The sequence below is a fragment of the Rhea pennata genome, chromosome 1, assembly GCF_028389875.1.
Source record: "Rhea pennata isolate bPtePen1 chromosome 1, bPtePen1.pri, whole genome shotgun sequence".
In the NCBI taxonomy this organism is placed as follows: Eukaryota; Metazoa; Chordata; class Aves; order Rheiformes; family Rheidae; genus Rhea; species Rhea pennata.
The window spans coordinates 165,167,718-165,183,501 of record NC_084663.1 but is presented as its reverse complement, the minus strand read 5'-3'; positions in this window follow the sequence as shown (position 1 = coordinate 165,183,501).

Here is a 15,784-nt window from a genome sequence, read left to right as displayed (position 1 = left end):
ATCAACTTTTTAAAGTTAAAGAATAAATCTATTAAGTTTTCCTAGTGCTGATCGTCTAACAACTATCTCTTAGCGTTATAGATAAAATAAGTTACTTACTAGAATCTAGAATGACCTTAACAGCTGCTGCAGTACATTTCTTCTTCAATGGCCTGATTCTCATATCACTCTCACGACTGTAGAGTAGGAGAAAATATATTAGAAACAGCAATTTAACTAATATAAAGCCATCATTACAGATGTGAGAATAAACTCTTGGAGTTCATATTACAGCAATTTTTAAGGAAAAAAAAAAGGTGCCTCTTTTAGTGTTATGGATTACTATACTATATTAAGTAATAAGAATTATCATGTGATAAAATTAATCAGAAGTCAGTTATCAGTGTTTCATTTCTGGAAGCTCAATGGATGTCAGTATAAAATCCAGGTGTGTATCATAACCCGAATCTGGTTGTTCTTCAAATACCTATGAGCAAGGAAAGAAGCAAGAATGAACACTGAACAATCTCCCAGTCTGGATTATTGTCTAGAAAAAAGGAAGGAGGCACAGTGCAGAATTTACCAGCTCTTCAATGCAAAAGCAGTCATATTGGGAGGCATGTAACCAAGGTGCCTTTCAACTCTATCTAGTTTCCATTCACAGATATTTGTTTGAGTGAGTAATTTTGTCCCTAACAATAAAGGAATGAACACAACTGCAAAATGAGACATCACTTCTGGTTCTCCTTGGAAGACAGATATTGGTTTCATAGTTTAATTTTAAATGTTGCATCAAAGAAAGGTGCTGCCTGTTTTGAGTTTTACCTCATATCCTATGGTTATTATTAACCTAGTATTTTCTTGAGCATAGTAGTGGAAGCAAAGTAAGATGAATTTAGTATTTCTCATCAAGTTCCAGAAAGATTTACATAAAGTCTCATGTTCTAATGATGTATTAAGCATAACTTATAAAATCCAGGCAATATCAAAGATTACCATTTTGGTATATACTGTTGTGAAGGCTTTTATTCTATTTTAAAAGTATATTTCTTATTAAATCTTATACCACCTGATCTGAATAAAATGAAATTTTAAATAGCTCTGGGAGATTTCAAGTACTTTTCCAGCTAATGACTTTGAAGCATCCTCTACTTTTAATTGAATAAAATCATTCATCATATTTTCCACCACACATTTCCTGATGAAAATCTTTTAATAAAGACAGTTACATCTGGTTATGTCTAACAGTGATGAAGGCAAGTAACATCTAGCATTAAGAGATAATCCCAACATCTAGAATAATGTAATAATGCAATGTTTGGGGATCCCCCCCCCTTTTTTTTGTTAGCTGAACAAACTCTGACATGTCTACATTTATAAGATTTCATCTCGCAAGATAAATGTTGTCTGTCAAGAGAATATATGCTGCTATTGACCATAAAGGTAAACTAGTATCAGTGGCAGATACTCTAATTCATTAGGCATTAATAGCAGTTTTGCTGCTGACTTCAAGGAAAGCTAAAATTTACTCTAACAGGAAGCTTTAAAAAGTTCTTTTATATATATATCATATATATTTTTAAAGGTGTACAAAAAAACTGTTGACAATTAATTATACAGCTTCAAGATTATCAGTATATTTCAGTATGAATACCTACACATTATAGAACAAAAAGATATACAGAAAGGAGGTTATGTATGGTTCTCCAAGCTACATTATACTCTATCTGTATATCATGTGTGCTTGCTTCTAGGCAAACAAATTTAGCTTCAAAAGCTTTTCTGCTATCCTTGTAACCTATATTTTGAGGAGTGTTCTTTAATGAGTGTAGATTTATTGGAGAACAATATCCCAAACTACTGAAGTCACATTCCACTTTTCTCCATTCTCAATACCTGAAAACTGAGAATTCATAAATCCGCTACAATAACATTAACTCCTTTCATTTATTCATCCTCACATACAGGCTGTAAGTGATCGTTTATTTACTTGGTTCCTTAGCATGAAAAAAAACTTTGTGCTCTATAGCAGCCGAGGAGTGCACAACAATTTCCAGAAGCTTGCAGGAGAACAGACTGGGGCTATTTGACCAACTTCTTCGTCAGTTGTTGATACTAATCCTATCCTGATTACTGCTATTTATTCTCTTTTTTAAAACATGTAAGAGTTGAGCCTCTGATCTTCCATAAAAAAGGGGGGGGGGGGCAGTATTTGCATTCCAGAATTGTACTTTATAAAAGTAAGGAATAACTTAAGTTGGAAGACTTCTGGAGGTCATCTGCACTACCTCCTGCCCATATTAGTGCCAGGTTATAATAGATTGCTCAGGACTGGGACCAGCTGAGTTTTGAACATCTCCAAAGATGAAGATTCCACAATCTCTTTGGACTACGTATTCCAGTGTTTGACCACTATCATCAAGAAGAATTTGCGTTTTTTATATCTTTTTTCTAATTGTCCTTGTTGCAGCTTGCATCTATCCCCTTTCATTGTGCACTTTTGAGAAGAATCTGAGCCCTCCTTCTCTTTAGCTAACCATTTGGTAGCTGAGGACAGTAATTAGGTTGCCCTCTCCTCCCTTACTCTTGTCTTTTTTAGGCTGAACAAACTCAAGGTTTTCTACCTCTCTGTACATGCTCTAACAACCCAAAGCATTCTGGTGGCCATTTGCTAGACTCACTCCAGTTTGCCAATGCTTCTCTTGTATCAGGGTGCCCCAGATTGGACACAGTGCTGAGATGCACTCTTACAACTGCTGAACAGAAAAAAAATCATCACTGCTCTGGACTTTCTGTCTGTTTCTGACTTGGGACTCTTACTAACGCAGCCCACTATGAAGCAGGCTCTCACCACCACAAGGGTGCCCTACTGAGTCACATACAACCTGGTCTCCATCAGAACCCCCAGTTCTTTTTCTGCAAAACTGCTTTCTAGTATCACTGAGCAGTCTCCATTTCACTGCCGTTATGAAAAATATTTTATCAAATCTGATAGATCTGTTTCTAAATTGAGTGGAAGTTCAATTGGACCATTTAAATGTAACTTACAGAAAATTACCTGGGAATTTGGCTTTCCCAGGGGAAGAAAGAGACCTATATTTTTGTGAAGAGGCAAAATGACACTGCATCTGGATAAAATTGCTGAGTTTGATTAAAAAGAAATTAAGATTAGCTCAGCTTGTTGTATGATTTTTTTTAACAAAAATGAATATATATAGATAGAGAACATAAAGGACACCTCAGTATATTTAAACTATTTAGACTAATATTAGAGGAATAGAAGTGGCTAATAGATGAAGCAGAAAATGAAGAACAATTGTAAGAAGTTGAACAAGAATAAAATGGAAGATGCAAGTCTGAAAGCAGAGTACAATAGTTTGACCAGAGAGCTAAAGCAGAAACTGAACAGAGAAACAAAAGATAAGTGAAGAATATAAAGAAGCAGAAGAATATGGGAGAATGTGATGGAGGCCTTGTGTGATGAGATAAGGCAGATGACTGGGAGATCTGATCTGAAGATGTCGGTAGTGAAAGACAATTACTGTCAAATTACTAAGGATAAGAAATGAGTAAGTGATTAAAGGGAGATTTTGTAAAGCTGTACTTTGTGCAATCACAGCAGATGAAATGAACCTGAGGAACTTTCAGTGTGAAAGTAAATGATGGAAAGCAGATCCCAGAACTCTTGTAAGAGAAAGTAAAAATCTCAATATTAAATTTGATAAATAGGAGTCCAGGAAGGGGAAATAATGGGAAGTGGAAAAAATAATTATGATCGCTGCAGTCAAGCAAGAGAGAAAAAAAAAAAAAGGAGAGAAAAAAAGAAACACAACATCCAGAAGTTGTTCAATACCAATTCCAGAAATGAGAAAGCATACACAAATGGGAAACCAATCTACAAGAAAGGAGAGAAAGTGAAAGAACTATAGAAAATTAACTTATTCATTCTACTGGCATTCACAAGGTTGCTTCAGCAGTAAATGAGGAAGTATCCGGAAGTGACGTTTCCAGAGGAGTGAAGCATAATAGATCAGATACTTGTGATCAAAGAACCTTATGGAAAAAAATCACGTTAGATAACCCTCTAAGGTAACTCCACAGGACTCCAATGGGCTTTTGATTACATTTCAAATAAAAGAATACGGTATCTCCAAGAACTTATCATGAATTAGTAGCATTTCCAAACAGTTAAGATAGTTGTCAGAAAATGTCTTTAGCCAATAGTGAGAATAACGACATCAGATGAGAAGCTGTTGATTCCAGGCAACCAGAGAAGAAAGACAAAGGTAAACATTATTGGATTTGTTCATTTTAGTGATGAAAGTAGCAAAAGCTTTGTAACTGGAACCCAAAATAGGAAAATTCACAGTATGTGAAAAGTCAGTGAGACAATCAAAGGGGAAACTTTAAATGTACAAATGATGTCGATCTCATAGTCCTGTTCAACAAGTATTTGTAGGGGATGACAAGATAGACTCAGTAAAGCCTTGAATAAATCACTTGAAATCAGGATAAAATAACAAATGAAAATGAACTGATTCAATCCTCAAAGTTAGATGTAAGCTGGAGTATACAGGAAGAGGTCTCCTCAATTACCAACATAAAGGACATGGATAAGAAAGCAATTGGCTATGTTTACATTATAAGATTCAAGTAACACTTCAGTTTTCAAGGTCATGCTCTATGCTCTCCATAATCCTTTTTGAGGATATCTTAAAATGTACACTAGTCCCAATGTGCACAGTTAGCGCCTGCTCCATTAGATCTCCATTAGGTTTCTTGGACATGTGTGAGACCAGGACTCATAGATATCCTATTTTTTTCTTGTTTTACTTTAAAATTGAATATCAGTAACAACATTGCAATCTGAATCAACTATGCTTGCTGAAGAGAAGGGACTTTTTAAACTTTCAATATTTCCTGTACAAAGGGAGTTTGTATTCAATTGTAACAACAGCAGCAAAAACGTAAGAATTAAGTTCTGTTTCAACTTTTTCACTTAAAGTTGTTTAGATACATTTTTTTTCTTCCTGTATGGTTAATACAATTGAAGGTACTTGTTTTAATGACTTTTGTGATGAATGAAGTTAGCTAAATTTGACACGGAAAATCATGCCAGGAACATGAGGCAAGCAACATGAGTTTAGTAAGAGTTTAACCATGAAGAGCACTTCAAACTACTTAAGCACTTCCAGAGCTCAGAGGAACAGAAGTTTTATACTCTCTATGATGAAAAAATGTTATGTAATAGATTAATCTCTCAAGATGACTACTGTGAAAATAGTGTTGCTTCCTTAATGTATCAGATGACTCTGGAGAGTACCTCAAAAGGACTGAAAAGACAGTGGTCTTGCGCAGGCTTCACAAGAAAAGGAGGCTATTTAAGCTGGTTTTATTTTGCTTCCTTTATGTAAAAGGTAACCTTCTTACTTGTTACTGTCCTTTGGAAAATTATTATCACTGCTGCAGTATTTTAGCAGAATCAAATGATTCCTACAGAAGTCAGTCATATGAGACTCAAAGTGTCTCTCTTCATGCTGGTTCCCAGCACTGGGTAAAAACTGTTAACTGTGAGATGTGCAGGTTGTTGCTCACCTACTGTTCTGATATGGCCCCGCTCTCTGAAAACTACCTAGGGATCCCTTAAAAATCCTCTTTGCATGTAAAAACAAGCTGGATATTTCATGCCAGAATCACATGTCTGACATCTCTGAAAAAGGTTATCTGAGACATTTCCCTTTCTTTCCTCACCTCTTCTCTCCTCTAAAACTGTCAGCACTTTTTAAAGAGGCCAAATCCTAAAATCTGCCAGGATATTGTTTATAATCTTCTTTTTTTCTTTCACAATTTCATTAGCCTCATTTTCAGGTACTTCCCTTTTCAATTATGCTTTGAGGTTAACTTAGAAGATACAATTATTTCTTTTAATGGTAGTACTCTATTCTGTAAAGAACGCCTTAAAATGAACATTGCTGAAGCAAGCACCACTGATAACTACATGAATGGAAAATTCTTTGTAGGATCCTTGAAGATGAATCAGAAAATCTTCTCATCTGGGTCTCCCTGCTCTATTACTGTCTCTGACTGTTGTAACATTCACATTAATCCCATCTTTAAGAACACATTCTGCACTGTTCTGGAGTCTACTTAACATTTATTTCATCTGTTCATGATTGCAACACAACTTTTTTTTTTTTTTTTTTTTTCCTTTTTTTTTCCTTGTCTGGGTGTACTGGGAGACTGAATTGGGGTATTGAGATACATAAAGCTGACTTTGTCAACTTTGGTATCACTACAGTTTCTATGTTACAATATCAGTACAGTTTCTCTGTTACAGGGACTTAAGGATGGGCTCCAGGGTATCATATAAAATAGCATCCCAATTGTGATAATGGGTATCAAAACATAGTCTCAATACTTGGACAGGAGAATTTTGTGGGTTTTAAAGTCAAATAAAAGTAATGTTCCATATGCTGTTAGAGTAAGTGCTAAGAGGAAATCAAAGCACTACAAGTATGGTTAAAGACTTGTAGAGTAATGCTAGCAGCGCCTCTTGTTGTCCCTAACTCATTGCTAAGGGACATTAATAATGCCTTGTTGCTAGGGACTTTGGGATGGTGATACATGAACTTACATGGACTCTGACCCTTCTCATGAACATCTGCAACTCACCTTGAGAATTATCTTCACTTTAGTGAAGTAAAAGTGAGTGAAGTGAAGAAAGAGCATGAAGTGCTAAATGGTTAACAGATAGTAGTCCTTAGAGCACAGTTACAACAAAACCCATGTGCGAGTGTGAGATGAACTAGCAATTAGCTACTGTGTTGACTTGCTGGTGGTTAGTTGTGCCTGGTAGGGTGTGCGTATGAGTACTCCTGAGATGACGATTATAAAATGCTTCCGTGAGGAGCAGGCAGATCCTTCTGAAAATGTGCTCAAAGTTCTGTAATTTGTAATCATAGTTTTTTTGAACATTATGGAGGCACCTGCACTGGACCTGCCTCAGGATTCCTGGGATAATTGGCCGAACTGGACTGAAAACACATAAGCAAATTGCAAAAAGAATTGTAAGAAGTTTAAAGAAGCTTTACTACAGGGTCTAGTGGACAAAAATGGTACCCTATGGAATGAAATTATGCATAAAGGTATTCACGCTGTCTTGAAAACATTAGATCATCACAAATTATTTAACCATCAACCCCTGTTGGCTATAAAGCAGATGGAGATTTGAGAGAAAGAGGCTAAAGTCAAGCTCTGCAGAAATTATTCCTTGTAATTTGAGAAAAACAGATACAAAAGGAAAATAAGATATTACAGAAGGATGTTCTGGACCTATAAAAGAGAGATTCAAACTTTCTGGAGCCAGACAGCAAGCTCCAACTTGTATATATATTAAAGACAACAACAACAACACAAAACAAAACAACAGTAACAACAACAACAACCAAAACTATGGATAAAATGGATAGGGATAAAATGTCCAAAGTTCAGCTCTATTTTCCTATGAAGGATAGGATTTCATCCTTTTGGCTCTTTTATTACCTGAAATATCTTCCGCTCCTCTCTCCTTCCCTTTTCCAACATAGTATTCAGTTCAGACTAGAGCTTTACCTCATTTGATCATTTTAATCGTACTAGAGCTACACACTGCACCCTGCAGTGAACCTGGCCAGAATGATTCACAATGGCAACAAATCACCCTATAGGCTTAAAACTCACAAAAAGCAATTTTATCAGCTCTCTGGGAGACATAGCAATATGGCTTTCACATTTTAATAGCAGATACATCTACTCATACTAAACCTGCCTAAGCAGCCATGGAATATTTTGCTGAAGGAGGATTATCCTCTTGTCAAGTATTAAAATCTACTAATCAGAAATAGAATAACTGAAAGGCATTGGTAGTTCTTTTTGGTTAGTTTACAAGGTAATCCTCTGAAGGACAAAAACTTGGAAGAGAAGCAGCTAGACCTAGAGGTGGAATTATTTAGTTCAGCCATGTTCATTGAAGCAAGAGTACAGTATGGAAGTGATCTAGGAGGGCAGTCAAGAAGAAACAGAGGAGAAACTAATGAACTGCTATCCATACTTAAGAAGCTAAAGGTTGAGAGAACTGCCAAGGGCAACTTGGAAAGTATCAAACAAGATTACAGAGCTCTGGGGACAGCAGCCAGAAGTGTAGGGGCCCAAGTATGTCTTTCCTCAATCTTGCCAGTGAAGGGGAAGGATGGGAGGAAGAGCAGATGGGTACTGCAAATTAACAACTGGCTGTGCAGCTGATGTTGGCAGCAGAGCTTTGGTTTCTATGACCTTGGGACCCTGTTTGAAGATCCACAACTGATTGGGAGAGATGGGATCCAACTCATGGTAAATGGGGCACATGCATCTTTGCCAACGGGCTGGCCAACCTAGTAAGGAGGGTTTTAAGCTAGGAAAGATGGGGAGAGAGTTATAGAGATTGTGCAGTCAACAAAACAGAGTTCAAGTGGGCATACCTTCGGCAATTGCATGCAGCTAAGGAGGCACCTACAAGACAAGACTATAGGGAAATCTCTTCTACCTCTTCTGTGAAATCAGCATGCTCTAATACCTCTGAAATGCCTGAAGTGGCTGTACACAAATGCATGCAGCATGGGGAATAAACAGGATGAATTAGAGATCTGTGTGCAGTCGCAGGGCTGTGATATCACTGGAATTACAGAGATATGGTGGGATAGCTCAGTGTGACTGGAATGCTGCCACGGATAGATGCATGCTCTATAGCAAGCACAAGCTGGAAAGAGGATGGGGAGGGAGTTGCCCTTTACGTGAGAGAGTACCTTGAATGTATTGAGCTCTGCCTAGGGGAGGAGAATGAACTGGCCAAGAGCTTCTGAGTAAAGATTAAACATGGCTGATACAACTGTTACAGGCCACCTGATCAGAAGAGGAAGCCCTTCAGAAGAGGCCTTCTACAGACAGCTGGAAGGACCTTCACAATCACAGGCTCTGGCTCTCATGGAGGACTTTAACCACCCTGATGTCTGCTAGAGGAACAACACAGCAAGGAACAAGCAAAAGTTCCTGCAGAGCACTGATGACAACTTGCTGACACAGGTAACAGAGGAGCTGATAAGGAAAGGTGCTCTGCTGGACCTTCTACTAACAAACAAGGAAGGGCTCGTTGGAGATGTGAAGGTTGGGGGGAGCCTTGGCTGCAGTGACCATGAAATGGTGGAATTAAAGATCCTGTAAGGAAGAAAAAGGGGAAGAAGTAGGATCACAACCCTGGACTTCAGGAAAACATACTTTGGCCTCTTCAGGGACCTGCTTGGAAGAATCCCATAGGATAGGCCTCTAGGAAAAGGGATCCAAGAAAGTTGGTTAATATTCAAGGATTACCTCCTCCAAGCTCAAAAATGATGCATACCAATGAGCAAGAAATAGAGAAAAGGAGGAAGGAGACATGTACAGATGAACAAGGAGCTCCTGCCAAAACTCACACAGAAAAAGGAAGTGTACAGAAGGCGGAAGAAGAGACAGGCCACTTAGGAGCATTACAGAAATGTCACCTAAGGATGTACGCATGGCAGTAGGAAGGCCAAGGTCCACTTGGAGTTTAATGTGGCAAGGGATGTCAAGGACAGCAAGAAGGGCTTCTTTAAATACATCAGCAACAAAAGGAAGACTGGGAAATATGTGGGCCTGGTGCTAAATAAGGCAGAGGCTCTGGTAACAAAAGTTACAGAGAAGGCAGAGATGTTGATTGCTGCCTTTGCTTCATTCTTTACTGCTAAAATCAGCCCTCAGGAATCCCAGACCCTGAAGACTCCAGGAAAGCCTGGAAAAAGGAATACTCTCCCTTGATGGAGGAGGATTGAGTTCATAGGATCATAGAATCAGTAAGGTTGGAAGGGACCTCTGGAGATCATCTAGTCCAACCTCCCTGCTCAAGCAGGGTCACCTAGAGCATGGTAGACAGGGTTGCGTCCAGGCGGGCCTTGAAGATCTCCAGAGAAGGAGACTCCACAACCACTCTGGGCAACCTGTGCCAGTGCTCTATCACTCTTACAAGGAAGAAATTCCCCCTTACGCTCAGGTGGAACTTCCTGTGCTTCAATTTCTGCCCATTGCCTCTTGTCCTGTCACATGGGACAACTGAAAAGAGTTTGTCCCCATCCTCTTGACACCCTCCCTTCACGTACTTATACGCGTTAGTAAGATTCCCCCCCTCAGTCTTCTCTTCTCCAGGCTGAACAGGCCCAGCTCTCGCAGCTGTTCCTCATAGGGCAGATGCACCAGCCCTCTGATCATCTTCGTAGCCCTACGCTGGACTCTCTCCAGTAGCTCCATGGCTCTCTTACACCGGAGAGATCAGAACTGGACACAGTAGTCGAGATGAGGCCTCACCAGGGCTGAGGAGAGGGGCAGCATCACCTCCCTCCACCTCCTGGCAACACTCGTGCTAAGGCACCCCAGGAGACCATTGGCCTTCTTGGCCTCAAGGGCACATTGCTGGCTCATGGTCAACTTGTCATCCACCAGCACTCCCAGGTCCTTCTCTGCAGAGCAGCTCTCCACAAGGTCAGCACCCAGGCTATTGGGGTTATTTCTCCCTAGCTGCAGGACTCTGCACTTGCCCTTGTTGAACCTCAGGAGGTTCCTCTCCACTCAACTCTCCAGCCTGTCCAGGTCTCTCCGAAGGGCAGCACAGCCCTCTGGTGTGTCAGCCACTCCTCCCAACTTGGTATCATCAGCAAACTTGCTGAGGAGGCACTCTGTCCCCTCATCCAGGTCGTTGATGAAAAAGCTGAACCGGATAGGACCCAGGACTGAGCCCTGGGGGACACCACTAGCCACAGGCCTCCAACTAGACTCCACACCACTGATGACAGCCCTCTGAGCTCTGCCTTTCAGCCAGTTCTCAGTCCGCCTCACTGTCCTCTTGTCTAACCCACACTTCCTGAGCTTGCCTAGGAGGATGTTTTGGGAGACAGTGTCAAAAGCCTTGCTGAAGTCAAGGTACACAATGTCCACTGCTCTCCTCTCATCTACCCAGCCAGTCTTGGCATCACAGAAGGCTATCAGCTTCGTTAAGCAGGATTTCCCCTTGGTGAACCCATGCTGGCTACGCCTGATCACCTTCTTTTCCTTCACATGTCTGGAGATGGCATCTAGAAGGAGGTGTTCCATCACCTTTCCAGGGATGGAGGTGAGGCTGACTGGCCTATAGTTTCCTGGGTCCTCCTTCTTGCCCTTTTTGAAGACTGAAGTGACTCTGGCTTTCTTCCAGTCCTTGGGCACCTCTCCAGGTCTCCAGGACCTTTCAAAGATGATGGAGAGCACCTGGCAACAACATCCACCAGCTCCCTCAGTACCCGAGGGTGCATCCCATCGGGGCCCATGGATGTGTGGATGTTTAGCCTGCCCAGAAGGTCTCTAATCCTATCCTCCTCAATCAAAGGAAAGTCTTTCCTTCTCCAGAAGTTAGAGATCATTTAGGTAAACCTGACATCCACAAGTCTATGGGCCTTAATGAGATGCCCCCAGAAGTGCTGAGGGAGATGACAGATGTCATTGCAAGGCCACTCTCATTCATCTTTGAAAGGTCATGGCGATCCAGAGAGGTGCCTGAGGACTGGAATAAAGCAAATGTCTGAAAAGGGGCAAGAAGGAGGACCCAGGGAATTACAGACCAGTCAGATTCATCTCCATCCCTGGAAAGGTGACAGAGAGAGTGCTGGCCTTTGTGTGTTTTGGGGCCCTTGAGAGTCCCCTGGCTGCTGCCATGTCTGGTCCTGTCCACAGTGCACATGCACAGCCACATGTTGGCTAGCAACCTTCTGTGAGGCAAGGGCTGGGAGATAGGCCTGTCACAGTGGCTGTGTGCTACGTGTGGGAGATAGGCCGAGTCCCCCAGTGTCCTTGTGCTATGTGTGGGAAGAGGTGGCTGAAGGGAGCAGGGCCATGCACGGAGAGTGGTAGCAGGATGGGGAGACTGGGAGCAATTTAAGGTGAGGCTATGCCTTGTTTTGCAGGGTTCAGGTGCCCTGATGGTGTGAGGCAGAGATGCTGGCAGTCTGCTGAGTGTCTCCTCTTGCTCTGAGATGCATCTCAAGCATGCTTTTTTTTTTTTTTTTTTTTTTTTTTGAGGACCCAGAGAAGTACAGGCCAGTCAGCCTCACTCCATCCCTGGAAAGGTGATGGGGCAGCTCATCCTGGACACCATTTCCAAGCATATGAAGGATAAGAAGGCAATCAGGGGTAGTCAGCACAGCCTCATAAAGGGGAAACCATGTTTAACAAGGCTGATGATAGCCTTCTCTGAGGGAATGACTGGCTGGGTAGATGAAGGGAGAGCAATGGACATTGTCTACTCTGACTTCATTACGGCTTTCGATGCTGTTTCCCATAACATCATCATAGGCAAGCTCAGGAAGCATGGGCTAGATGAGTGGACAGTGAGGTGATCAAGAACTGGCTGAAAAGCAGAGCTCAGAGGGTTGTCATCAGTGGCGTGGAGTCTAGTCGGAGGGCTGTAGCTACCGCTGTATCCCAGGGGTCAATACTGGATTGGATCATGTTCAATGTATTCATCAATGACCTGGATGAGGGGACAGAGTGCCTCCTCAGCAAGTTTCCTGATGATATCAAGCTGGGAGGAGTGGCTGATACACCAGAGGGCTGTGCTGCTATTCAGAGATTCTGGACAGGCTAGGGATGGGCAGAGGAAAACCTCATGAAGTCCAACAAAAGGAAGTGAAGAGTCCTGCACCTAGGGAGGAATAACCTCATGCATAAGGACAGGCTGGGGACTGTCCTGCTGCAAAGCACTCCTACAGAGAAGGACCTGGGATTTCTGGTGGACAACAAATTGACCATAAGCCAGCAATGTGCCCTTGTGGCCAGGAAGGCCAATGATATACTGGACTGCATTAGGCAGAGCAGGTCGAGAGAGGTGATCCTTCCCCCATACTCAGCACTGGTGAGACCACACCTGGACTGCTGGGTACAGTTATGGCTTCCTAGCACAAGGAAGGCAATGACATATGGAGGCAAGTCCAGTAAAAGGCCATCAAGATGATTAAAGGAATTTATCATTTGTCCTAAGAGGAGAGGCTGAGAGTTGGGGCTGTTCAGCTTGGTGGAAAAGAGAATTCAGGAGGGATCTTACGGTATCTTCAGAAGTATCTGAAAGGAGAGAGTAAAAAAGATGGACCCAGACTATTCTTAGTGGTGCTGAGCAACAGGGCAAGAAGCAATGGACATAAACTGAAAGATGGGACATTACATCCAAGCATTAACTCCCCCCTGCCATTTTTTAGTATGAGGGTGGTCAAGCACTGGAACAGGTTCTCCAGAGAGGTTGTGAACTGTCCATCCATTTCTTTTTTTGCATTTAGTGAGGATTTTAACTGTATTTTTTGTGGAAAATAACACTCAAATCTCTAACAGGATTACTTAATTTGATTGAAGTTTCATACTGTACTATGTTTTACTTCATATGATTATCGCAATCTCTAATTCTACTTTTTTTTTTTAAGTTGTAATGCTACTCATCTGAAGTTTTGCTTCATTTTACTTTTCAAGGCACCACATTGAATAGAGAGGACAGGACACTCCAGCAGGTAAGATATTCCCTTTTATAACAGACATCTATGATAGTTAGATTGAATGGCCATCTGGAGAAGGCTATTTTCCTCTTTGAATATGGAAAGGTTCTGTTTAACTAGCCTAAAGCAGACATTAACTTTTTGATGCCTAAAGTTAAGTTAGATGAATGTCAATGTTTATGCTTAAAACCATTATGTAACTCACTGTTCCTGGAAACCAAGGTTTAGAAGTCAGGTTTGGCACAATGCATGCAAAATCTTACCCAGAGACAAATAAGGGGAATCCCTTTTCCCTACCAGCAAACTGAATTTGATTTTTAACAGCATAAAACTGTTCTCTGTGTGGCTTCTAAGGCTATTTTTATTTTCTCTGAAAGCTAAGTGTCCAAGTAGAATCCAGAACTACATTAGCAAGAGTAGATCCATTACTCAAATACTGCATGGTTAAAGCAGCTATTTGAATATTCCCAGATTAGAATCTTGCCCTTTACAAACATATTTGATACATACAGAGGGCCTGTTGGCTGATTATTTTCTATCACATCTGTTTGGATGGCATCATGCCCATTCACTAGTTCATCAAACCCTTGCCCAAGGGCAAAGCTGCCAACCAAGCACTAGTTAAAAAGGCCAAGCTATAAGATATAGTAGACTAAAATAACAGACTGGGAGATAAAGAAATTGTAAAGTTCTATATATATTTGAAATTTAGAATAATCTTGGTAATACTGGACATGAAATGAAATTTGAAGGGGTCGGAGAGTGTTTTTTTTTGTTTTGTTTTGTTTTGTTTTGTTTTCCCCCTAGGTAACAGTACAACAGAGCTATTGAATTGCTATCTGAGATAACAAGCAACATTTTTTAAAGGTACTTTATTAGAGCAGGGACAATATCTGTGCAAATAAGTACAGAAATAAGTACTACTTTTGTTAACAAATGATTTAGAAAACATAATAATGGTATTACTAGTAAGATCAATAAGCAAGCAGATGGTGAGGCATGCATTTGTAGTACTTCACTCAGCCAGCATTTAAAGCAATTTAATTAGTTCAGCTGTCCAACCCTCTTTCTCTCTCATCTCATTCTTCATGTACTATGTCAATAGACAAGGAAATACTGGAATTATTATCCTTAAGGTATAGATGGGAAAAATGGGAGAGAGTGAAACAGAGATTATAAAGCTAGGCAATAAGAATGCCTTGGATAAAGTACCATTTTTTTTTCCAACCATGAAATATAATTTCAGAGAAAAAAGAATGAAAGTAACAGAGAACTTAAAGCTATATTAAATACAAAAAGACTGAGCTTGATAGCTAGAGCCTTAACAAAAGCAGAATAAATGGTATGTATGATCACAAGAGTTTGTACTTCTTGCTTAATGTTAGATTAATATACAGCACAGGTATTCAGCAAGCACCTCTAATTAAGAAACCATTCCTGAAGGCATTGGGAATAGTTACTAATAAAATCAAAATAAGCACTACCTGGACAATAGGAGTGGTAGAAAAAAGGGGATGTTCCATTCTAGGTATCTTTATTTCTTTCACTGTACAACTTTTATAGATAATGTTAGTAAAAATTATATATATATATACACATACAAAGAATTTATGTGCAGTTCTGGTTCTAGCATTATTCCTTCAGATCCTTTTCTAAATGAAGTTTTTGTATAAAAAAAAGTGAAGGGAAATGAGAAACTACACATATATTTGTCTGAACTTAGCATGCATTTGCTGACTTATGCCAGCTAAAGATTTTCATACCCACAGAACTCTAAAGATGTGATGAAAAAGGCAAAGTGAGAAAATGATTTGTCTGTGATGTTTCAGCACTTCAGGGAAGTCCTAGCCTAATCAAAATTAATGTATAAATTAACTATGAGTTATGGCAATATTTCACTTCTTATTTTAAAATGTCAAAAATTTTGATGTCTTTTAATTTGTCCTGGAATAACTCTTCAGTTTTTTTGTTGAAATCACCAGTCTTCCTCAATACGCAATGTGCCCATGATGTTCTGCACAGCTGTAGTTTGCATGGAGACTTTGCCAGCATGTAAAGCAATTTCACATCTACTGTAGTATGTGCCAAATCAAGTGTTGGCTGGTAACCAAAGTATTGAATTGTCATGCTTATGTTGGTGATTTTCTTCACGAAAATATTTGCAAGGTTGTTTTGTAAGCATATTGTCAACTTATTTTTTTTTCTTTTTTTTA